Raw genomic sequence first — 24,802 nt, forward strand, 5'->3', positions numbered from 1 at the left:
GAACTTCGCGGCCGGAACGAAGCCTCCCCTCTCCGCCGGCCAAGAGTGGAAAATGCGCTTTCCGATCGCTCAAGGTTGCGCGGCAATAGTAGAGCTCTAGCGTCTAGGAAAAGCTTAAACAGGTGCGAGGGCGGCACGCATTGCGTAGGAAGCTGGCCGCCAGCATAGCTATCTCAAGTATTGCTGCTGGCGAGGGAAAAATACCTTCGTGTTATTATAATAACCCTAATAGGACTTCTTTCAAAAAAAGGGGAAAAAAGGAAACGGCTCAGAAGGCTATACTATGAGAGCTATGACTGATACATATCTATATATATGTATTCATCTCATCTATGGAATCGCATGCGCGCGCTGTTGCTTTGTCTCTGCGTGTAGTAGTTGAAGGAGAGGAAAGCAATATTTCAGCGCCTTGGTTTTAAAGCGCAACCGTGGTAGGGAAACGGAAGGCGATATAAGCATGTGTGTTCATGATACGCACACGACCAACTGCCTTAAAATGTTTAGACTTGAGGGGAAGCTTCGTTAATAAACTATAACACGGCAATCAGCACTCGAATATAATTTTAACTTCAATGCTGCCCGGAAAGGTAGCTCAGTCGGTTGGTTCGTCGAGCCACCGGTTAATTTCAAGCGCCATAGCTCCTACTCCGAGCCTTATACTTATGTGGAAAGAGACTGATGCTGTCCGCGACAGACGATTTTTGCCTATTCTGAGTCGTTGGAAGGTATAATTTCTTGGAAAAATGGCCGCCAGAGGAGCAGCGTGAACTCGAGCGGCTTTAGAAACTAGGAAAACTGCCTTAAAATATTTTTGTCTTGAGGGAAAGCTTCGTTAACAAACTATACCACGGCAATCAGCACTCGAATACGACGAGAGAAATTATTGAGACGATGAAAATTCCCTTGAAATAAATCTGGATTGCGAGACAAATGCTTGTATGTATTGAACCTCTTAAAAGATGAGGGGGGGGGGAGTATGCGCTCACCGAGAGGACGTCGTCAGCACGAGACCACCACCAGGCACCTTATACAGAGATGTGGAGAACTTCTCGGCCGGAACGAAGCCTCCCCTCTCCGCCGACCAAGAGTGGCAAATGCGCTTTCCGATCGCTCAAGGTTGCGCGGCAATAGTAAAGCTCTAGCGTCTAGGAAAATTAAACAGGTGCGAGGGCGGAACGCATAGCGTGGGAATCTAGCCGCCAGAACAGCTAATTCAAGTACTGCTGCTGGCGAGGGAAAAATACCTTCGTGTACTTATAATAACCCTAATAGGACTTCTTTTAAAGAAAAAAAGGAAAAAAGGAAACGGTTCAGAAGGCTATACTACGAGAGCTATGACTGATACATATCTATACACATGTATTCATCTAATCTATGGGATCGCATGCGCGCGCTGTTGCTTTGTCTCTGCGTGTAGTAGTTGAAGGAGACGAAAGCAATATTTCAACGCCGTTGTTTTTTAAGTGCAACCGTGGTAGGGAAACGGAAGACGATATAAGCATGTGTGTTCATGATACGCACACGACAAACTGCCTTAAAATATTTAGACTTGAGGGGAAGCTTCGTTAATAAACTATAACACGGCAATCAGCGCTCGAATATAATTATAACTTCAATGTTGCCCGGAAAGGTAGCTCTGTCAGGTGGTTCGTCAAGCCACCGGTTACTTTCAAGCGCCTTAGCTCCTGCTCCGAGCCTTATAATTAGGTGGAAAGAGACTGATGTTGTCCACAACAGTCGATTTTTGCTGATTCTGAGTTGTTGGCAGGCATAATTTCATGGAAAAATGGCCACCTGAAGAGCAGCGTGAACTCGAGCGGCTTTAGCGACTAGGAAAACTGCCTTCAAATATTTTTGACTTGAGGGAAAGCTTCGTTAAGAAACTATAAAACGGCATTCAGCACTCGAATACGACGAGAGAAATTATTGAGACGTGGAAAATCCCCTTGAAATAAATCTGGTTTGCGAGACAAATACTTGTATGTATTGAACCTCTTAAAAGATGAGAGGGGAAGTATGCGCTCACCCAGAGGACGTCGTCAGAACGAGACCACCACCAGGCACCTTATACAGAGATGTGGAGAACTTCGCGGCCGGAACGAAGCCTCCCCTTTCCGCCGGCCAAGAGTGGAAAACGCGCTTTCCGATCGCTCAAGGTTGCGCGGCAATAGCATCGCTCTAGCGTGTAGGAAAAGCCTAAACAGGAGCGAGGGCGGCACGAATAGCGTGGGAAGCTAGCCGCTAGAATAGCTATCTCAAGTACTGCTGCTGGCGAGGGCAAAATACCTTCGTGTAATTATAATAACCCTAATACGACTTCTTTCAAAGAAAAAAACGGAAACGGCTCAGAAGGCTATACTACGAGAGCTATGACTGATACATATCTACATATATTTATTCATGTCATCTATGGGATCGCATGCACGCGCTGCTGCTTTGTCTCTGCGTGTTGTAGTTGAAGGAGAGGAAAGCAATATTTCAGCGCCGTGGTTTTAAAGCGCAACCGTGGTAGGGAAACGGAAGGCGATATAAGCATGTGTGTTCATGATACGCACACGATGAACTGCCTTAAAATATTTAGACTTGAGGGAAAGCTTCGTTAGTAAACCATAACGTGGCAATCAGCACTCGAATATAAGTATAACTTCAATGTTGCCCGGAAAGGTACCTCAGTCGGTTGGTTCGTCAAGCCACCGGTTACATTCAAGTGCCATAGCTCCCGCTCCGAGCCTTATACTTATGTGGAAAGAAAGTGATGTTTTCCGCGACAGTCGATTTTTGCTGATTCTGATTGGTTGGAAGGCATAATTTCATGGAAAAATGGCCGCCAGAGGAGCAGCGTGAAGTCGAGCGGCTTTAGAGACTACGAAAACTGCCTTAAAATATTTTTGACTTGAGGGAAAGCTTCGTTAACAAACTATAACACGGCAATCAGCACTCGAATACGACGAGAGAATTTATTGAGACGTGGAAAATTCACTTGAAATAAATATGGTTTGCGAGACAAATGCTTGTATGTATTGAACCTCTTAAAAGATGAGGGGGGGGAAGTATGCGCTCACCGAGAGGACGTCGTCAGCACGAGACCAGCACCAGGCACCGTATACAGAGATGTGGAGAACTTCGTGGCCGGAACGAAGACTCCCCTCTCCGCCGGCCAAGAGTGGAAAACGCGTTTTCCGATCCCTCAAGGTTGCGCGGCAACAGTATAGCTGTAGCGTCTAGAAAATGCTTAAACAGGTGCGAGGGCGGCACGCATAGCGTGGGAAGCTAGCCGCCAGAATAGCTATCTCAAGTACTGCTGCTGGCGAGGGCAAAATACCTTAGTGTAATTATAATAACCCTAATAGGACTTCTTTCAAAGAAAAAAAAGAAAAAAAGGAAACGGCTCAGAAGGCTATACTGCGAGAGCTATGACTGATACATATCTATATATATGTATTCATCTCATCTATGGGATCGCATGCGCGCGCTGTTCAGATACTGTTCTACACATTCTATCATATCATTAAAAATACAATTCGCACATTTTTACTACTGTATATAGACAGTCTAGTTGCTAGACATGCGAAACATTACCATCCTTCTGGCAGAAGGCAACAATAGAAGCGTACACTATAAAGCTACACTAAAATTTAAATTGATGTGACACCGTATGAGCATACAGTATGCGTACTGTATGCTCTAGCCCTTTGTCAAGTAAAAGTTAATTGTCAATCATTTATGGTATATCTCTACTTATTCTGGGTCATCAAACTGTACAATCAATGTTCCAAGTTTACACACTGTTGGCTTTTGTGTGCCTATGTGATCCATTTCCTACGTACCCATGCAGTAATCCCACTTTAGTAAGGAATAAGAGTTAGAAAAAGAAATGCCGTTATAATCTTCCACATTTGCTGAGGGCAGGAAGACTGGCCAATAGCATGTGGTTGAAGCTACATAAATACTCAGTTTTATCACAGCTTAATTCTTCAGCAAGTAATAAAAGGTAGGCTGTGCGCCTCTGCATAACAAATAAAATCTGACTACTTGAGACTGCACTAAGGCTGCTGCTTGATAGTGTTCGGCAGTTCGGCGTTGGTTTTATGATATACAGAACTGTTTAGGTACCGGTAGTTTACTTTGTGATAAAATGGAACTTGGAGCACTGGTCATATGCACATAAATATTGCGACAGCAAATATAACACAAGGATAGGCATATGGGTCTCTTAGAAAAAGTACATACACATTATGATTATAACGCGATGTAATGCCACAATGAAACAGACAGTAACGCATAGAAGTGCACGGCACTTCTATGCCACCATGGTTATTAGACAGACAGTACTTCAGAAGTACCGGGAACACAGTCAAAGAAGGCAAAGCAGCATATCTTTGCGTTCAACCCAATGTGTTGGCGGTCTGGTTGGTGCGAATCCATAAATACTTTGTTTAGCGCAAAACAATGGACACAGGAAAGACGACCAGCACAAGGCGCTACTCTCAACTTACATCACTTTATTGCGTCACTCCTGTATAGATAGTAGAATCTAGAAGAACATGCGCAGTGAGCACCATGTGCAGGGACCGCCAACTGATCACAAGAGCGCATTCATGCGACGGGATCCAAAAACCATATTGAGCACTGCACAAGGTTAAAGAAGGCACACTAATGCACTGTAACCCCAATGACTGTATGAAGAAAGCTTCCGATGACTCTCGGGCGGTGGTATCACAGCACTTTTTCAAAATCATAGTATCACGGAACATGGCTTTGCACTTCCATATTTTAGAATGTTAGCCAAATGGGAACCTGTGCCTGTTGGTATGGATTGCTTATGTTCGCAATGTCTCGTGATACTACGATTTTGAAAAAGAGCCGTGATACCACCGCCAGAGAGTTATCGGAAGCTTTCTTCATACAGTCATTGGGGTCACAGTGCATTAGTGTGCTTTCTTTAACCTTGTACAGTGCTCAATATGGTTTGTTTTTATTCTGTCGCATGAGTGTGCTCTTGCGATCAGATGGTGGTGGTTCCTGCGCATGGTGTTCACAGCGCATGTTCTTCTAGATTCTGCTGTCTACAAAGGAGGAACGCAATAAAATGATGTCAGTTGAGAGTAGCGCCTTGTTCTGATGTCTTTCCTGTGTCCGTTGTTTTGCGCTACAACAGCAATAATGTATTCTTTGTGTGTGTTTGAAGACAGCTCCACACACAGTAGCGGTTCCAGTATTGCTGCCCAGTGGTTTAGCTCACCACAGCTTGAAGTGCCACAAAATATAAGGAGAGAAACCTGCATTATAGTCTTGTTGCAAACAAGAATGTAACGTGAATTGCATTCTGAGGCCGGAGGCTATAGAAAAAGATTTCATGATGCACCACTGTACAGGGTTTTATAGGAAAGTCAAATATATTTAGTGTAAATATCACACTATGATGGTACACAATGGTGGTAATCTGTAATTATATAAAAGGTGCCTTAATGTTACAGCAAAATCTGACAGTACTTAATAATAGCCCTGTAGAATTTAGCATGTAGGGGCACCACCACTTGGTTAAACAATAGTGATGTAATGTCTATGTACAGAAGTATTACCCATGCATTTCTACCATTGCCCAAATGGCATAAATGAATGGGTAATACTTGTATAGATAGATATTACATCGCTATTGTTTAACCAAGTGGGTAATCTATGTCTGCCTCATACAAGATTACAATAAAACCATAAATTATATACAGTCACCCTAACAGTAACACCTCACTTCACATTTGTAGCGTTCCTAACTAGAACGGCAACAGAAATGACATCATCTAAGTGAGACGGGTGTCGTCCGCCATTTTATTCCAACTTCTTCCTTCTCACTTCTCCCCTAGCACCTTCCTTCGTCTTCTTTCATGCGTCCAGCGCAGACCGCTTCACTCTTCCGGATTTCTTTTAATTACACCTCCTGGGGTAATACTTGAATACGTTTCCAATAGCGGCGCACTCCGTTTGGCCCGAGGCTCCGGCGTACCAGACATTCTTCAATATTCCATGCTGGCATGCAGTCTTAATAACTTGAAATGGTCCGCAATATTTTGAATTTGAGGGCACAGCTCCTTTCCTTACAAGGACATAGTCTCCAGGCTGTATGTCCGGTATCTCGCTACTGTGCCTTTTATCAAAGTTTCGCTTCATGCGGCGCTTGTAGATCTCCTGTTCTTTGACAGTTTTCCTTACTTCCGCAAGTTCGAGGTTCTCTAGGAGACCTAGCTCACGATCTGCAGGAAGTATGGGCGCTGTACCTGAAGTTACAAAATGAGGGCTGCAGCCTAAACTCGTGGTGTATGATCTGTTGTGATGCTTCACAGCGGCCTCGAGACAGCACTTCCTGCCACCGGCAAAATCTGGATACATCTTCAGATACTGTTTGATGTCTCGTATGGCACGTTCCGCTAGGCCGTTTGCTGCCGGGTGGTATGGAGAAGAATACTTTATCATGATGCCGTGCTCCTGGGCCCACTTTGATAATTTGGCACTCCGAAAAGCCGGCCCGTTGTCGCAGACGAGCGTCTTTGTGTGTTTAAAACACTCAGCTTTGAGGAGGTCTATTACGCTGTTTGCGTCTTCGTTGCCAGCTTTAGCCGCAATCGTCCGTGTGCACTTATCTATGGAGAGCAAGAAAGCTTGCGTTCGCTTGACTCCTTCCCCCTTCTTTTTGAGCTCCGCGAAGTCCAAATGAATTACTTCGAACGGGATGCTTGAATATTCAGGGTTTGTCATAACGTCTGTCGATTGCTTGAATTTAACTTTGTTCACCTGGCAGAGGTGGCATGTGCGGATGTAATGGCTGATGTCGTTTTTCATGCCCGGCCATGTGAATCTCATGAGCAATTTCTTATAAGTGCGCCAGAAGCCATCATGTCCACCCGATTCAGGGGTGTCGTGGTATAGATGAAGAATCCTTGGAATCATAGTTGGTGGTACGTGATACTTTCCATCGATAAACTGGAGCTCTTCTGTACCTTCCCATAGCTTAATATGATTGATTGTATCTGGATTATTGCTTGATTCCTGTACAAGTAATCTTGATAGTGCGTCAGCGTCAGTGAGGAGTGGGCCAGGACGGTGCGAAATTACGAAATCAAATTGTTGCAGATAGTTCACCCATCTAGCAATGCGGCCTCTTGGCTGGGCCATGCTCAGAAGTTGAGTCAATGCTTGATGGTCCGTGAAAAGTATGAATTTGGCACCTTCCAGGTAAGTACGAAAGTACTGCACAGCTTTTAAGACGGCCAGAGCTTCCTTTTCTGTGGTACAGTAATTGATTTCGGCGGGTTTCAGGGTATAGATATAGTACCCCACGACGTAGTGTTTGGTTTGAACAGCTTGTTTGGATGGCTTCTGGTACAGAATTGCACCGGTAGCATAATGTGATGCGTCCGTGTTCAGCACGAAAGGCAAGGAAAAATCCGGTATTCGCAAGATGGGGTCCGACGATATTAGTTTTACAAGCTCACGATAGACAGCTTCGCACTTCTCGTCCCAATGAAAAGGCACGTCTTTCTGAGTTAAACGTGTGAGGCACCTTGTTCTCAGTGCGTAGTCTTTGATAAACGCCCGGAGGTGTCCTGCAAGGCCAAGAAAAACGCGCAGGGAGTGCACATCATAAGGCTTTACCAGCTTGAAGATTCTCTCTACCGATTCTTGCTTGGTGCTTTTAGTCTGTCCATCAAACACCCTGCCAAGAAATACTACGGTATCTTGAAAGAACGCACTTTTCTTGAAGTTGACTTTGAGTTGGGCAAGACTGAGGGCATGAAGAACTTTTGAAAGATGACTACGTTGTTCGTCCTTTGTCTTTGAGTAGATGATGATGTCGTCGATGTACACATTGCAAAATGTGCCCAGGTAAGGTTTCAGAATGTCCGTCATAATCTTCTGAAACCACGCAGGGGAGTTTTTCCAACCAAATGGTAGGCGGTTGTACTCAAACAAGTCAAATGGGGTTATGAACGCGGTGTACTTCTTCGTTTCTTCACTTAGTGGAATCTGCCAAAAGCCCAAAAGCCAAAAGCTTGGCACTGAGGTCTGTAAGAAGTTCAGAAGGTCATCAAACGTTCTTGGACCTTTGAGCTGGACATGACTACGGATCTCGATACACAACCCTTGCGTTATCAAAGCTACAACAGCAGAAGACGACAGCTTCGGTTCTGCAGAATACAACAGGCGACGCTTCTCAAGACAGTACTCAAGCAGAGAGCCACCTGTATAACTGAACCGCAGTGCCGCATCCCATCTTTCTACTGCGTTGCCTACGAAGGCCCCTAAAAAGTTGCTTTTCCACAGTTCCCAACATGTTGTTCCATAATCCATGAGTTGCACGTCATACCATTTTCTGGCTGTACCGCCCAAATAGCGGCGCATATGCAAAATCTTTGTGTCGTCGGAGTGCCACAGATTCTTGTCACAGGCGTACTCGAAAAAACACAGCCAGTAGTGTGCATTTTGCGATTTTCCTTCAAAAACATCTGGTTCAACAATACTTCGTGCTGACTGCTCTCGACTAAGCGCTTGGACGAAAGTTCTCATTATTTCGATCTGTTGTATAATGTTCCTTTGCAGTTCCATAACACTCAAGTCTAGGCTCACCTTCCCGGCAGGCGTTTCCTCTTTGAGGGTGCCACGTCGCATGGGTTCCAGAACGAGTTCGCTCAGTGTCTGCAGTTGTAGATTCACTGTCACCGATCCTGTTTGCACGAGGGCTTGGCGGCTGATTGCAGCTTGTTGCAGTACCACGTTGATCAGCGCGGTAGAACTAACTTCAAGAGGAAGGTCCGTCGCTGGCTCACCGTGCACTTGGTATCGGGTGAACACAACAGACTCTGATGACGCCTGGTCGACGAAAAACGTCACCCGCATCGCTGGTCTTCGAAAACTGTCGGCTGCGCCAAAATGTAGCGTTCCTAACTAGAACGGCAACAGAAATGACATCATCTAAGTGAGACGGGTGTCGTCCGCCATTTTATTCCAAATTCTTCCTTCTCACTTCTCCCCTAGCACCTTCCTTCGTCTTCTTTCATGCGTCCAGCGCAGACCGCTTCAACAGTAAGTAGACGTCACCTATTCAAAGTTTATATGCTGAATGTAACGAGCCCCATTACAGCAGCGCAGAGTATTACTCAAATTTCCGTATACGTACTCAAAATTCAGTCATCACCGCAACACATATGCTACAACATCGTCACACAGTGCAACTCACGCTTACACTACACAAATAAACCAAACCTGATTAGGGCTCTTGTACTGCGGTATGAGCAATACTGTCGGGATTATGAAATTCCCCACGAAGTCCTCCAGGTTGCCAAGAAACCAGAACGGTTTGGCCCGTGGTACGATTTCACGCAGTTGTGCGACTGGACATTAACACATTTAAGGAAGAGACACTCCACACGAACACATTATAAAAGAATTCCGTGCTGTTCAGGACCAATATCAAAATCATATGCAATTCTACACTGATGGGTCCAACACAAATGAACACGTGGGTGTAGAGGCCGTAACAGAAAACTGGGAAAGAAGTATTTGTCTGCCAAAACATGCCTCTGTTTTCACTGCTGAAGTTTACGCTGTATGGGTTGTAGTTAAAAAGATTATCACTGGCAAGCACAAAAACAGTCATTTACACTGATTCCTTAAGTACACTGAAGGCTCTAAACCTAAAATCTGAGCGCGAACCCCTGTTAGGGGACATACTGAACATGGTCGCGCTTAACAAATATGGGAGATCAATCCACTTCTGCTGGGTACCAAGTCATGTTGGTATACCGGGTAACGAAGCAGCCGATATGCATCGATGGCAGCGACCAAAGAGATAACAAACACAGCACTTTCCTACAAAGATAGCATCCGTGCGATTAGAAAAGCCTTAACGGCGAAATGGCAATGCGAATGGGACCGTTGTGCTGACAACAAACTACATTTCAAGAAACCCATAGTTGGCGAGTGGAAGTCATGAGTCAGGAGTCAGGAGCGGTTCATCAAAGCAGTGTTATGCCGACTACGCATTGGGCACATACACCTCACACACAATTACTTACTTACGAAAGAAGACACACCAACATGCGTGAAATGTCAACAGCCACTAAGAGTTATGCACATATTACTCACATGTACGCAGACTGAAACACACACACGAACACCTTTGCACAAATTATATTAACTACAAATACCTTTACACCCTGCTCTAATTTCAGGTGATGATCCACTAGTCCCATTATGTGACGTTCGTAAATTTCTAGACGACACTGGATTTTTACATAAAATATAGATTATTAACAAAGCCTTTTCCTTCATTAACTGGATTTTAAAACACCTCGTATTTGGCGCAGCATAGTCTTAGCCGCTTTTGCGCCATTAAACCTCATTTAACTAAGTAAGTAAGTAGACGCCTGTTGATGCCAGCCTCCCCCAATGCTAAACTGTGCTGCATGCTTTACAGAGAAATTATAGTGGTATCACTAATCTGAAGCTATTCAGGACTGCAGCATTGTAGAAGGCATCTACAAATGTCCCATTTCATATGTAACAGCCTGAATTGCTTGCACATCTTACCAAGTGCAAATCAAAATTACTTCTCCTTGTTTAGCATTTTTGCCTACTAGACCGCAATCCAATGTCATCAATATATTATCATATTGCCTCAAAGAACCTAATTTGGCCTATACATTAACACCTTCGCATACTGCCACAGCTGCACTCTGTCATATGCGCTGCAATCATAAAGGAGTGCTTGTCCACCAGCACTCAAATGTCACTAACAGTGATCACCTACACAGCTTGATTCTGGTGGCAGGTGGCATTCATGATTCAGGTGGCAAATAGCTAAGAGAAAAAAGTCCACTCACTTTGAGAGCTAAAATACTGCGAATAATTGAGAGAGATGTAAAAGGATAGACAGTTGGGCGAGTTGGTACGGTAACATGATATTGGCTTCTAGCGCGAAGTGAAACACGGACACAGAAAGGAGCAGACAGGACGAGCGCTAACTCTCAACTAAATTTTTATTGAAACGAAGAACACATATATATAGGTGATTGCGAAAACCGTAGCATCAGAACATGACAAAGTTTGGACTCACTTTCTGTGTCCGTGTTTCACTTCGCGCTAGAAGCCAATATCATGAGAGAGATGTACCCATTGCAGGCAGCAGACCTCTTCTCAGCTCCAGCACAACAGTAACTTGACTTTCAGTAAAAGAGATGGATTGATTAGTAATGATAAGTTACCTTGTTTTTGCTGAGTATCAATACAATCTGACTTTCATGCATATCCACTCTCCGCTTCAGTAATACAACTGAATTATTCGCAAAATAAAAGAGTCAATGATGATACCATTCGCTTCTCTTGTATGTCAAATTTTTTTCGCACTGATACCCCGTTTACTGCTGCTCACTGACAAGAATGCCTTGACTGCCCAGACATCATTCGAAGCAACACGTCTTGCTGCACCACAAAAAGTTGCACCAAGGAAACACAGCAGAGCAGCCAGAGCAAAATACTTTTTTTAATGGTCACAATTAAAACGTGAACCCAAGCAAGAAAGTAACGTTCACAGGTAGTGAGCGATTGTTATTGCATCGAACGTTTATTTCCATATTTTAACAGAGGTTCTTGCATCGGATACAGTATGCTCTCAAGCAAATACAAGCGTCAATACAAGTGCGCAACTGAACGCAGTTTTATTCTACGCTTTTAACGCGAGTGAGCAAAAGGTTAGAAGTACCTCACGGAAATTGCGATCGAGCCGATCGCGCTACGACTGGAACCGATCTGAAAAGATAGGGTGATCCCTTTCCCCATTCATGCGTCAGTTTTGCCCTAAGACGTTGCATAGTGGTGTTTTGAAACAATATTTCTGTTCGCGACACCGGCTTACCACACATCATTTTAACACCTACGTTATGCAAACCAAATAAGATTAAAATGGGCTTACCTCATGAGCAAGTTACGAGTGCGCGTAGACTGTTGAACAGCCGTTGAGAGCAAGCAGGATATATCCGTGTCCAAGCGCATACGTGCACCCAAACACAGGACAACTTCTTCGATGCCGGAGCGTGCAGAGTTTTGTACACGAAGTGAAAGACATCCAGCGCAAATATCTCCGCGCGAAGACGGCAAAAGACGAGCGCACAAGCGCACAAAACAAAGCGACAAATTCGGAACTTTGCCAATTCGAACGTGCCGAGACCCAAGCAGCGTAACCATCCATCGTTTCTGTTCTTCACTCCCGATGCGTCAATCTCTCTTCCTCGGAGTCTTGCTTCACTCTTGAGTACAAATCAAGAGATATTTACGGCAAATTAACAACCTTTACAACACGTCACGAAAAATTCCGGCTGCCTACACATGTGCAGCTCCGTCTGCCACTCCTAACAGACGCGCAGCGCGCGCTGCCCCCTGGTGCCGCACTCTGTGAGCGCGGAGAACAGAACCGAATCGGTTTCGTTTTCGCATTTGTGCTGTAGTTACTGTATCGTATCAGTTCAACGAGCACAAGCTATCTTGGCACGCTGGAACGACACGTGCCTTTCCTTGCCCTATATTTCCACTAACCATTTCCCTCGCTCTGGTATAAAATGCCCAGCGCAATAAACATAACAGTTCACAGTTGTCTTGAAACGCCTGCTGTTGGTTTCTTCGACCGGGACCCGGTCGATAGAGTTACTGGAACTGCAATATAATTGCTTGACAACTAATTGAATTCTAAAAGACGAGAATGATTTCTCTCCCACAAGTTAGTGCGTTTTATACAAAGGGAGGGAGAATGCAAAAAGCGGAAAGGCAGGGAGGTAAACCAAAGCGTTCGCTACTGGGGATAGCAAAGCCCTGTGCTGCAATGAAGTGCAAAGCAATGCACTGCGATGCGTCCATAATCTCTAGTATAGTGATAATTTGGGCTGGTTGGTGCATGTATTGAACGGGTAAATAATGAGTTGTGTCATAACATTACCTATATATAAAGCACATGGAACTAATGGTGTTGCATTCTAGGTCAAAAAGAAATAAAGCTTGAATCGTTACATCTCAGCACTGGGCATTCTTTCTTTCCGTCTTTTTTATTCTTCTTTTGGACAGTACACAAAGTACTAGCACGGTAATAGGTCCTTCAACTTCAGTCACCTTCCAGTAGTTTACACACATGTCGGTGCATGTTCGCGTTCTTTATTCTACCGTACAAGAACGAACGCGGTTACCGGTCTTGGTTCAAGATGAAGCGCCAAATGTTTGCGATTACATCTTATCGCAAGAATTAACACATGAACAGTGAAGATTAAGCGTAATCGATTTGTCTCAATGAATGGGCAGTTATTGTCAGAGACGAGATATTTTGTAAATATTATGGGAATGAGTCAAACCAACTACATTGCAGTTCAGCAATGCCCTTTGACACTTGGGTTAATTGCTTGCCGCATTCGAAAATTTCATCCGACCGTTGTACTTGGATCTATAGGCCGCCAGCCCCCTTCGAGACCATTTGTTGCAAAATGTAAACGCCGTTACGGTCATTATACCACTCCCTGCGTTTCGGTGCTGATTTAGGGTGCACACAATTTTTGGCGTATACAGAGCACCAATGTCATTCTCAGTGCACCAGCACCTGAATGCTGCAAGCTTGTTTACGTATGCACGTATGTCCACGGCTCTTCGTTCACCTAAACATATATGCTGTGTTATTAACTACAAAGCGCTTAATTTGAGAACATTACGAGAAGACGTATATATTTGCGCATATGATCAGCGTGGCCCATATGCACGGCAAACTGCGACCGCAATAGAAGATGCGTATATATATTTATACGATCTGTTATTGCAACTTTTGGTAGAAGGCTAGCTCTCACATTTTGTACGCATCTTCATAATGCGTACAGTTTGCGTGTTCAATAAAATATTGTTAGCTGAAACTTTACGAGTACGAGCGCTCATTCAGACAGCCTAAATTTTCTCACAATAATACGGATGTTCGCATAACAAAAATACGGAATTCTGTCTGTTTCGTCCAATAGAGTGTATAACCGTACATATGATTACAGTGAAAATGTCCGTAAAGCTGAAAACGGAGAGCACTTTCCGTATATTAACGGCAGATTTTGCCGTATTTTTGGAGTATGACATAGTTTCCGTATTTTTACCTGCAATTCTCCGTATAATGACGGAAATCCTCCGTATAATCACGGAAATGTTTCACAGTGCAGGCACACATGCCAAGGAATCTACGCATTGCCTTCTTGTCGATGGGCTGCGGGAACTTTGCGATGGCAGCTGTTTTCTGCGGGTACGGGCGTACTCCGGATTTGCTGATGACGTGGCCTCAGAACATAAGCTCGTCTTAAGCAAAGCGGCACTTTTCTTGCTTCAGAGTGAGCCCTGATGATTTGATGGCCTCTAGTACTGTTTCAAGCCGCCTAAGGTGATCGTCGAAATTTCTTGCGAAGACGACGACGTCATCGAAGTAAACGAGACAGGTCTGCCACTTCAATCCTGCTAAAACCGTTTCCATGACGCACTGGAACGTTGCAGGCGCCGAGCACAGTCCGAATGGCATTACCTTGAACCCGAAGAGGCCGTCTGGGGTGATGATGGCGGTCTTTTCGCGATCTCTTTCGTCGACTTCTATTTGCCACTAGCCAGACTTGAGGTCCATCGACGAGAAGTATTTAGCGTTGCAGAGCTGATCCAATGCGTCGTCTATTCCTGGGAGGGGGTATACGTCCTTCTTCTTGATTTTGTTCAGACGACGATAATCGACGCAGAAACGTAGGGTTTCGTCCTTTTTCTTCACCAAGACTACAGGAGATGCCCACGGGCTTTTGGACGGCTGGATGATGTCGTCGCACAGCATTTCGTCGACTTGGTGCCTTATAGCCTCACGTTCTCGCGTAGAAACTCGATAAGGGCTCTGGCGGAGTGGTCGAGCACACTCTTCGGTTAATATGCGATGCTTTACGACTGGCGTTTGTCGAATCCTTGATGACGCCGAAATGCACTCTGTATCGTCGAAGTAAGCTTCTCAGCTGTTGTTGCTTAATCATGGGGAGACTTGGATTTATGTCGAAGTCTGGTTCCGGAACTACGGTCGTCGGGGTACATGGGGCAGAATCCGAAAGGAAAAACGGATTGCTGGTTTTCAGAATTTCCTCGATGTATGCGATCGTCGTGCCCTTGTTGATGTGCTTGAACTCCTGGCTGAAGTTTGTCAGCAACACTTTCGTCCTTCCTCCGTGCAGTCGAGCAATTCCTCTAGCGACGCAAATTTCACGGTCTAGCAGTAGACGTTGGTCACCCTCGATGACGCCTTCTACGTCGGCAGGTGTTTTTGTGCCGACGGAAATGACAACACTGGAGCGAGGCGGGATGCTGACTTGACTTTCGAGCACGGTTAAGGCATGATGACTACGAGAGCTCTCGGGTGATATCGCTTGATCTTCAGACAGGGTTATGGACTTCGATTTCAGGTCGATGACTGCGCCGCATTGGTTTAGAAGTCCATGCCGAAAATGACGTCGCGTGAACACTGTTGGAGGATAACTAAGGTGGCAGGGTAAGTCCGGTCATGAATGGTAATTCTTGCCGTGCAGATTCCAGCCGGCGTAATGAGGTGTCCTCCAGCGCTTCGAATTTGAGGGCCTTCCCATGCAGTTTTCACTTTCTTCGACTGGGTTGCGATGTGTCCACTCAATACGGAGTAATCGGCCCCTGTGTCCACTAAGGCGGTAACTGTGTGGCTGTCGAGAAACACGTCGAGGTCGGTGGTTCTTTGTCTGGCGTTGCAGTTAGGTCTTGGCGTCGGATCACGGCTGCGTCGTGTTAAACTGAAGCTGGAACGTCGCGTCGTCAGCTTGCCTTTCGTCGTCGCATTCTTTACTTCCAGACTTCGTCGGGATGGCGGCGTGTCGTTATGTCGTCGAGGTGGTTTCTTCGGTGTCGTCGTCGGCGGCGGAGGATCTTCGTCAGTTCGACGAACAGCAACCGCACCTCCATCGGTTGCTGCTTTTAGTTTCCCGGATATGGGCTCGCTGACCGGCCCCGGGCTGGGCCAGTGTATGGTCGGCGCTGCGGCGACAGGTAGCGGCCTGGTGATGGCGAACGTGACGGTGCTCGAGGACTCCACTGAGTAGCGGCGAGGTAGTCGGTGATATCGCGAGGGCGTCCAGCTTGCTGCGGGCGCGGAGCGTTGACGGCGAAACCTCGCAGTCCCATCTCCCGGTATAGACATCGTCAGTAGACCCACTTCTCCGCAGTGGTAGCAGAACGGGTGGTGGTCAGCAGCGCGCCAAACGTCTCTCTTCCTCGGGTAGCAGCGCTGGGCGACGGGTGGGCGTGCTGGCGGCGGTGGTGGTGGTCGACGGAATTGCGGTGTTACAGGGCCCTGGAGCGGTCGTGGAGAGGGACCTTGACGGCGGGCGACGGCGGCGTAGGTCATCGCTTGCGGCTGAGGCTGCGGCGATTCAGGGGCTACTCCGAGTTGTTGTTGGAGCTGCTCACGTACGGCGTCTTCAACTGAAGCCACTTGAGGCTGTGATGATAGGAACAGCTTCTGTAGCTCCTCCCGCACGACCGCTCGGATAGTCTCGCGCAGGCCGTCGGTGGCCAGTGAGTGAATCCCTGTGTAGTTTGTAGAGCTCGTGCGGCGGTTGAATTTCAGGTTCCGCATTTCGAGTGTCTTCTCGATGCTGGTGGCCTCGCAAAGGAACTCTTCTACGGTCGTCGGTGGGCTTCGTGTCATTGTCCCGAAACGCTCTTCCTTCACACCACGCATAAGTAGACGGAATTTCTTCTCCTCGAGCATATCCGGGTCAGACAGCTCATTTCTTCCGTAAATATGGCAATGTTCTCGTTAGGTAGCTGCACGGGGGCGTCCAGCATAGCTTCGGCTCTTTCCTTGCCTACGACGCTTGTAAAAGTGCGCAGGAAGCTGCTACGGAACAGGTCCCATGTTGTCAAAGTCAACTCCCTGTTCTCAAACAAGAGTCTGGCGGCATCTTCTAAGGCGAAGTATACATGCCGCAGCTAGTCGTCGGAGTCCCAGTTGTTGAAAGTCGCGATTCGGTCATAATTCTCCAGTCAGGATTTCGGGTCTTCACTCGCTGCTCCATGGAATGTCGGTGGGTCCCAAGGTGGTTGTAGGATAACGGGGGACGCTGGGGCAGCCATTGGGGTTGTCTTGACCAGTATGTTCTTTGTCGTCTCAGGTAGAAGTACGTGCTCTGTGGGCAGTCCTTGCAGTTTGCGGCTGGCACGCTGGTCTTGGGCGATGTCGGTTTGGTCCTCGGGCTTCGGGCTCGGCTCGCGGCTTTGCGGGGGTGTTCGGTACATGAACGTACAATCACTTCCACCAGATGTCACCTCGTACTGACTGTGAAGAAAACAGCCAAACTGAGAAAGACGAATCGAGCGTTTTATTGGGCGAACTTGTGCCCTCAAAAGAGGCTACACTCAAAGATCGGCGACAGAGGCGAACACAGTCGGCGATCGTCGAAATCTGATCAGCGTGTCAAGCTCGTCGGCTTCTATATAGCAGTCGCCGAATGTTCCAGACAAATCGTTCAGACCCACGTGCCTCCCACAGAGTTCTACACCATTCGCTACACCATTCTATTCGTGTTTCGTGAACAAAATTGACAGTCTTGCATAGATAACACTTTCACAAATTTTTGAAAACAAAGTGTACTGAAATCGGCCGCTAATTTGAGAATTGCTCTAAGCTTTCCCCTTTCCAAATTGGCGTGACCCTCGCTATGTTGAGCTCGTCTGGAAAGACGCCTGGATAAGAGGCAAGTTGATAACGTGTACGAGCGCTGGTCTTATTTCGTGCGACACATAATTAATCGAAACCGGACTCATATCATCCATGCCACCGGAAACATAATGCCTTTCTTTAATGCCTTCATCAAACCACATATTTGAAGACAAGGTGGTTTAAACAAAAGTGAATTCGACTCACGTGGTGTCGAAAACATTTACTCTTTCCAATTTGAACGTGTGCAGGGTTCGTATCAGTGTTAATAAAATGCGTGTTTATGCAGCTAACCAATACCGAACGTTCTATCTTGCACCCATTTAGGTATGCATTTGCGTATTAGTGAATTTCTTCCTGTTACTTCATCAACCGCAGCCCATAATTTTTATGCAGATAATTCTTATATTCGAGAAAATACGGTCATAGTAATATTTCTTGGCTTTCTTTGAATGAGTTTGTAGTGCATTTAAAAATTTTTGTAGATCACGAATAGGACCGGCTTTATTGTGCGTATCAAAGAGTAATACATACCTTCTTTCTTTTTGATGCGTTCGTAAAAGTATTTGTCGACCCAAAAGTTGCGCGCCTTTTAAGTTTTTTCCAGAAGCCACTGGCTGAGGTGGAAAAGCGAAGTCATAGCACGCGAGTAAAATTTGTTGGAACAGAGCAAACGCTCTACATCACGTATACCTTGCCAGTCTGTGCGCTGGAATAGACATCGGAATTTCTTTAATTTATTCTGCATGAATCTTAGATGAGGTCCCCGTTCGCAGTCTTCGTTTTGCTTGTCAGAATTTTCGGTATAAGACAAAACACAGGTAGATGGTCACTTACATGTGATATTAGTTATCCTGACTTCACATCGGGTTCATTTAAATTCGAAACAGCATAATCAGCCTCGTTACACCCACTGAAAGGCAAAGGCCTCTCCTATACTTCTCCAACCACCCCACTCATGTGCTAATTGTGGCCACGTTGTCCCAGCAAACTCCTTAATCTCATACGTCAACCTAAATTTCTGCTGTCCTCTGCTATGCTTCCCTTCTCTTGGTTTCCAGTCCTTAACCCTTAATGGCCGTCGGTTATCTTCCCTCCTCATTACATGTCCTGGCCATGCCCATTTCTTTTTCTTGATTTCAACCACGATGTCATTACCTCGCGTTTGTTCGCTCACCCAAGCTGATCTTCTCTTATCCCTTAACGTTGCACCCATCATTCTTCGTTTCATAGCTAGTTGCGTCGTCCTCAATTTAAGTAGAAACCTTGTCGTAAGGCTCCAGGTTTCCGCGCCGTACGTGAGTACTGGAAAGACACAGCTGTTTTACACTTTTCTTATGAGGGATAATGGCAGTCTGCTGTTCATGATCTGAGAATGCCTGCCCAACGCACCCCAGTCAATTCTTATTCTTCTGATTTTTCCAGTCTTATGATCCCGATCCGCGGTCACTACCTGTCCTAAGTAGATGTATTCCCTAACCACTTCCAGTGCCTCGCTACCTATCCCAAACTGCTGCTCTCTTCCGAGACTGTTAAACGTTACTTTAGTTTTGTGCAGATACATATTTAGACCCACCCTTCTGCTTTGCCTCTCCAGGTCAGTGAGCATGCATTGCAATTGGTCCCCTGAGTAACTAAGCAAGGCAATATTATCAGCGAATCACAAGTTACTAAGGTATTCTCCATTAACTTTTATCCCCAATACTACTCAATCCAGGTCTCTGAATACCTCCTGTACACGCTGTGAATAGCATTGGAGAGATCCTATCTACCTGCCTGAAGCCTTTCTTTATTGGGATATTGTTGCTTTGTTTATGGAGGACTACGGTGGCTGTGGAAGCGCTGTAGATATCCTTCAGTATTTTTACATACCGCTCGTCTACATGCTGATTCCGCAATGCCTCGATAACTCCTGAGGTTTCGACTGAATCAAAAGCTTTCTCGTAATCAATGAAAGCTATATGTAAGGGCTGCTTATATTCCGCTCATTTCTCTATCACCTGATTGATAGTGTGAATATGGTTTATTGTTGAGTAGCCTTGACGGAATCATGTCTGGTCTTTTGGTTGACAGAAGTATAAGGTGCTCCTGATTCTATTTGAGATTACCTTAGTGAATACTTTGTAGGCATGAACAGTAAGCTGATCGGTCTATAATTTTTCAAGTCTTTGACGTCCCCTTTCTTATGGATTAGGATTATGTTAGCCTTTTTCCATGATGCCGGCACGCTCAAGGTCATGAAACATTGCGTATAAGGGTGGTCAGTTTTTCTATAACAATCTTCCCATCATCCTGCAATAAATCTGCTGTTATCTGACCCTCCCCAGCTGCCTTCCTTCTTTGCCAAGCTCCCAAGGCTTTCTTTTCTTCTTCCGGCGTTACTTGTGGGATTTCAAATTCCTCTAGACTATTCTACCATTATCGTCGTGGGTGCCACTGGTACTGTATAAATCTTCATAGAGCTCCTCAGCCACTTGAACTATCTCATCCTTATTAGTAATCATATTGCCGGCTCTGTTCCTTATCGCATACATCTGATTCTTGCCTATTCGTAGTTTATTTTTTACTACTTTTAGTCTTCCTCCGTTAGTGAGAGCATGTTAAGTTCTATCCATATTATACTTCCTTAGGTCCGATGTCTTATGCTTGTGTATTAACTTCGAAAACTCTCCCAGTTCCATTCAAGCTGCAGGGTTAGATGCTTTCATACATTGGCGTTCCTTGATCAGATCTTTAGTCTCCTGCGATAGCTTACTGGTATCCTGTAACATGGAGTTACCACCGACTTCTATTGCACATTCCTTATTGATTCCCATAAGATTGTCGTTCATTTCTTCAACGCTAAGATCCTCTTCCTGGTATAAAACCGAATACTTGTTCTGTAGCTTGATCCGGGATTTCTTTTTTTTCCACTTACCGCTAACTCATTGATCGGCTTCTTATGTAGCATTTTCTTCCATCGCCTCCTGAAGTCTAGGCTAAGTAGAGTTCTTACCATCCTATAGTCACTGCAGCGCCCCTTGGCGAGCACGTCCACATCTTGCATGATGTCCGGGTTAGCGTGGATTATGAGGTCTATTTCATTTCTAGTCTCGCCATTCGGGCTCCTTCACGTCCACTTTTGGCTAACCCGCTTGCGGAACAAGATATTCATAATCGGAATACTATTCTGTTCTGCAAACTATACTAATAACTCTCCCCTGCTATTCCTACAACCTATGCCACATTCCCCCACTGACTTGTCTCCAGCTGTGAGATTGGGTGTAGGATCACTCCAGAAAGAGGCAGACGCAGCGCGCAGAACCACAAACACACAGCAGACATGCATTGACGCACATGACATGTATATAACGGCACACACACGCGACAGCTCCCCAAAATACCTCAGACGACATGCAGCTATATATTGTTACGGGAGGAAGAAGCGTGTGTCTATTTACAGAAGGCTTTTAATCGCGGAGCTAACAAGCACAGAGCTGTGATTATGATAAACTGTTCTTCGTCGTCTTCAAGGCCACCATCATCGTCCTCTTCTTCCCGCATTACCGACTGTGACATCACCCCCGTTGGAAGAAGCACCTCATTGGTACGGTTCATCGTTCTGAGAAAGGTAGGGTTTGAGGCTGCAGACGCGTATGATGTCAGAGAGAGGGGAAGGCACCCTGGCATCCAGTGGAGACACTTCATATGTGACAGAGGCTCCTGGTGAAGGATGCGGTAAGGCCAATAGTACCGCGAGAGGAATTTCTCCGAAAAACCAGCACGCCGAGTTGGATACCAAGCTAGCACACGAGCACTTCTTCGTAGTGCACGTCGTGATGGCGCTGATCATAACGGCACTTCTGACGTGTCTGTGAAGCAGACAGACGAATGCGGGCAATCTGGCGTGCTTGGGTCACTGGCTACGACATCGCGAGTGTACTCTGTCGGCGAGTCAAGTGTGGTCGAAATGAGAGTCTCGAAAGGCAAAGTCGGCTCATGGCAGAAGAAGATACAGAAGGGTGATTAGCCAGCTGTGTCGTGGTGCGAGAAATTGTAGGTGAACGTGACAAATGGAAGAGCAATGTCCCAGTCGCGATGATCGGAGGAAACATATATTGCTAACATGTCAGTTAATGTGCGGTTCAGGCGTTCGGTAAGACCGTTAGTTTGAAGATGGTAAGCGGTAGTAAGTTTTTGTTTAGTAGGACATGATCGAAGTAGCTCGTCTATGACTTTGGCAAGAACGTATCTGCCGCGATCGGTGTGAAGTTGACGAGGTGAACCGTGGTGCAAGATAACGTCGTGAAGCAAGAAATTAGCGACATCTGCGGCGCAGCTGGTCGGTAGGGCTCTAGTAATGGCATAGCGAGTTGTATAGTCCGTAGCGACAGCAATCCATATATTTCCGTCGTTTGATATAGGGAAGGATCCGAGAAGATCAACGCCAACGCCAAAAAAGGGATCGGCCGGTATATCCAAAGGCTGCAGCAATCCGGCAGGAGGTAGATCTGGTCTTTCCCGGCGTTGACACGACTCACACGCTGCAACATAGAGCTGGACAGAGCGGTTGAGACGGGCCCTGAAAAACCGTCGCCGAATTCGGTCGTAGTCCGCGTGACACCAAGGTGTCCAGCTGTAGGGACGTCGTGTAGTTGCTGCAGTACAGTCGGTCGCAGATGAGACGGAATGACGGTTAGGAGCTCGCGCCCGTCGGGATGCATGTTGCGGCGATACAGGATGCCATTTTGTAGTACGAACATGTAAACAGATTGGTCTGACGGATCAGAAAGTAGGCGTTCGATAATGAGGCGTAATGACTACTCGCGTCGTTGTTCAGCGGCAATGTCTTGCAAGGCAGAGAGTGGAAAAACGCAGATCGATGCGACATCTACTAAACCATCTGGTACATTGACGGGATGACGAGACAGGCAGTCGGCGTCCTGATGTAGACGACCCGACTTGTAGACCACAGTGTATGTGTATTCCTGCAGCCTTAGCGCATAGCGACTGAGGCATCCGGTGGGATCCTTGAGGGAGGAAAGCCAACAAAGGGCGTGGTGGTCGGTTGTAACTGTGAATAGTTGACCATATATGTAGGGTCGGAACTTGCCCACCGCCCGAATGAGGGCTAGGCACTTGCGCTCAGTACTCGAGTAATGCGCTCTGCGGGAGAGAGGAGGCGGCTGGCGTAAGCGATGACGCGGTCTTGCCCACATTGGTCTTGAGCTAAAATCATCAGGTTTAATCAGGTTTAAATATTTTCGATGTGGCAGAAAGGACAGGAGAGGTGGTGGCGTCTTTATTGCGGTGAAGCAAGAACTGATTACCATACCAGTTGTTGTTTCCTCTTTTCTGAAATGTATATTCATCTCGATAAAGTGCATTACTACAAATATTTTTGCCGGTGTGTTCTACCGTCCACCCGACCTGTACGATGGACATGCTGGCGAATTTTCTGTGTGTACGCGTTTTCCAAATTCTGTCCTAATTATCTTTGGTGATCTTAATTTCCCCAGTATCAACTGGGACACACTATCTGTCTCAACAAGTAAAAAGGATGCGCACGCTTTTCTGCAGTCTTGTCTAAACTTTCACCTAACTCAGCTCATTACAAAGCCCACGCGATCCGCAGGTACCACTGCCAACATTCTCGACCTGATTCTAAACCAATAATCCCGATGCTTTTTCTAAAATATTTCACCTTAGTGGTCTTTCCGACAATGACGTCATTACCGGGTGCATCAATCACCGTATGGTTGACAGGAAAACTACCTCAAAGCTGATCAGCTGTTATAATAGAGCTAATTTTGACCAGATGAATCTCGTATTAAGAAACTTTTTCTGTGCGATTCTTAGCTGAACGCACTTTCCGTTCCATTGAACAGAACTGGACGCTGCTCAAAACAACCCTACTTAACCTTATTACAAGATTCATACCGGTTATCTCAATTGGGTGCAGTAAAAGGGCGCCTTGGTTCAATGAGCGGCTGCTAAGAGCCAATAAAAAGAAAAATCGTTTGTATAGGCAGGCAGTTGCTAGCAACCTATTAACTACGTGGGAAAGCTACAGGAAAAACGACAAGGATTACCAAAGAATGCTGAAAGCCACCCGGCGCCAGTTGTACAGTGGTGTCTTACACACTGTGCTATCTAATAATCCCAAAAAATTTTGGAACGTAATGAACTTACATTCACGTCCCAATTCATCCTTAAAATATTCTGATGATGATCAGTTGGACGATGCGCATTCTGCTCAACTCTTTAACAACGCTTTTTCGTCTCTTTTCACCCATGAAGTCATTACCGCTTCTCTAGCACTCAGTTCACTTCACGATTATTTCATGCCCTCTATAGTCATAAGTGATCATGGTATTCTTTCTTTATTGAATAACCTTAAAGAGGCTACAAGCACGGATCCGCTTGGCTTTAACTACAAAATATTGAGAAATGTATCTCAGAGTAGTTTTCAAGTCCTATCTGCCCTTTTTCTTCAGTCTTTACCATTTGGTTACATCCCTCATGACTGGCGAGAAGCTAAAGTAATGCCAATTATCAAATCTGGCAGCCGCTCTGATCCCCTAAGCTATATACCTATTTCATTGCCTTGCACCTTCTTAAAGTTCCTTGAACATGTCATACACACCCGTGTCCTTATTATCTTGAATATCACAACATCATATTTAATTATCAGCACGGTTTTCGCAAGGGATTTTCTTGCGACGCTCAGCTTGCAGGATTTACTAACGACTATTCACATAAATAGATGCTGGGATACAAGTCGACGCTTTATTTCTCGATTTTTCTAAGGCATTTGATTGGCTCCCCCACCATATACTACTACTCAAGTTTAGAATGGATTAAAGACCTCCTCTCATCTCGCGTTCATTTCACCGCTATTATAGGTTCTAACTCTTCAATGGGTCAAGTCACATCCGGTGTACCCCAGGAGAGCGTGCTTGGTCCCTTGCTCTTTCTAATATTTATTAATGATTTACCCAATTATGTATCTTCCCAAGTTAGACTGTTCGCGGACGACTGTCTTGTGTACCGAGCCAT

General features: G+C 45.8%; 1 protein-coding gene across 2 annotated transcripts in view; it reads left to right on the forward strand.

Annotated features, from left to right (window-relative positions):
• The window catches only part of LOC135914613 (phospholipid scramblase 3-like), a 123,174-nt gene that overhangs the window by 93,553 nt on the left and 4,819 nt on the right, over window positions 1-24,802 (forward strand). The gene's annotated exons all lie outside the window — the stretch shown is intronic.

Source organism: Dermacentor albipictus, chromosome 9, assembly GCF_038994185.2.
Source record: "Dermacentor albipictus isolate Rhodes 1998 colony chromosome 9, USDA_Dalb.pri_finalv2, whole genome shotgun sequence".
NCBI classification, from domain to species: Eukaryota; Metazoa; Arthropoda; class Arachnida; order Ixodida; family Ixodidae; genus Dermacentor; species Dermacentor albipictus.